Here is a 2,044-nt window from a genome sequence, read left to right on the forward strand (position 1 = left end):
AATTGGTCTCCCCCTATATATGATCTGATTCCTCTCTCTTGTGGTCTTTAAGATTCTATCCTTTTTCTGTATGTTAGGCATTTTCATTATAATGTGCCTTGGAGTAATTTTGTAGATATGGTGTCCTGTAAGTCTCTTGTATTTGGTTTTCCAATTCCTTCTTAATACTTGGGAAATTTTCTGATAGTATCTCATTGAAGAGATTGTGAATTCCCTTGGTTTGAATCTCTGTGCCTTCCTCTATCCCAATAACTCTTAGATTTGGTCTTTTGATTCTATCCCATAATTCTTGGATGTTCTGTTCATGGTTTCTAACTATCTTCACTGTGTTATCAACTTTATTTCCAGGTTGTATAGTTTGTCTTCATTATCTGACGTTCTTTCTTCCAAATGATCTAGTATGTTGGTTATGCTTTCTATTGATTTTTTTTCCTGTTAACATTTTTAGTTTTTCAAGGTAAGGAATTGTATACAAATGACAGTAGACCTTTGACTCTTTATTTTTATCTAAATAAAAGATAACTCAAGATGAATTCTTAAGGGAAAAAAAAGGAAGCTATGTACATAAGGGACTATATCTTCTTTCATCGTCTACTTGGAACCAGTAGTTGTGTTGCTGTCATAGAATCAGGGAAGAGATTGTGGTAAGTTGGAAGAGCTACTTAGGCTGCTGTTACCATTTTACCAGCAAACTACCTGCCATGCAATGCATTAACAGCAGCAATAGCTGCAACAATTGAGGGGCACTTCACATACATTCTGCCCTGAGCAGAATTCTTGTCAACATTAATATGAATGACTCCACCATATTTATTATATTATTCAATCGCATCATCCTTAATCTCTGGATCCCACCTAACTTCTTCTTCTGTTTGAGGGTTGAACATGTTAGATAGTTAGAAACAGTGATGCAAGTGGCTGAACAGAGGCAGCTGCAGCTAAAGCTGAAGTTTCAGTCTGTTGGGAAAGTCATGTTTGCAAATCTATAATAAAAGGGAATTCTGCCACGGCACCAAATGCCAAAGAGCCACTCATTTGTAAAGCCTGATGGGCTGCTGATGGAATCTGCAAACCTGTACCCTCAGCAAGTCTCGCCATTAATTGGAGACCAGTTGTTCCCAAGTCAATTCCAGTCCTTTTCAGTTCATTACTATCCAAAAAATGAACTAGCACTAGAAGCGTTGTATGTTCAGTAACATGACCAACTTTCATTGGCCTTCCTGCTAGTTCAAATCCATTAAGTTGTTTCAAAGCCTTTTTGGCACATTCTGAGTCAGAAAATGTAATAAATCCATAACCCTTAGAGCTTCCCGTTTCACTATCCATCATGAGCTGGATACTTTCAATTCTTCCAAATGGCTCAAAGATTCCCCAAAGCATATCTTCAGTTATGTTAAAGTGTAATGAGCCCACATAAAGTCTCATAGGTCCTGCGCTTCCCTTTTGTAAATTGTTTGCCATTGCTGCAGCTCTGGTTTTTTTTTTTTTTTTTTTTTTTTTTGCCTGAGATGCCTGTATTATGATCAACACTCCTAAAACTCGCTGGCCAGTTAATCCTATTGCTAGAGGCACTGACCTAACATCAATAAACTCCACATAAGCAATTCCTTTGGAACGTTTTGAATTTCTATCAGAAATAATCCTAACATCTCAAACCTTCCCTACTCTGGAGAAAAACTTCCAGATCTCTTGGTTGAATTCTTGCTGCCAACTGCATGCAGAAAACTGTCCTGGCATCTCTTTCCTCAGGAATTAGATTACCAATAGGTTCCCTCACAGGACTTTTATCTTTTCTGAATGGATTTTTGCTTCAGGAACTTCATCTGCTTAATTTGATGCTATGAGGCAACCCGTTCTTTCCTCAAATGGTACTGTTAAATTTTGGTCCAGAGTAGGGACTTCTGTAGTGGCCTTGGAATCTTTGATCTCGACTTCTTGAGTGGCTATGTCTCCTTTCTTTGCTTCTACTTCACTTCCATTCCTGGCTTTTGCTCTTTTTCCTTTCTCTATCTCTGCTTCGCTTTCTTTCGTTACTTTTGCTTCA

The 2,044-nt window shown here is 38.0% G+C and overlaps 1 pseudogene; it reads right to left on the bottom strand.

Moving 5' to 3' along the window:
- Nucleotides 1-584: 584 nt before the first annotated feature.
- LOC143390005 (RNA-binding protein 39 pseudogene) lies at nucleotides 585-1,732 on the bottom strand (annotated as a pseudogene).
- Between the last annotated feature and the right edge of the window lie 312 nt (nucleotides 1,733-2,044).

This window comes from Callospermophilus lateralis, chromosome X (genome assembly GCF_048772815.1).
Source record: "Callospermophilus lateralis isolate mCalLat2 chromosome X, mCalLat2.hap1, whole genome shotgun sequence".
NCBI lineage: Eukaryota > Metazoa > Chordata > Mammalia > Rodentia > Sciuridae > Callospermophilus > Callospermophilus lateralis.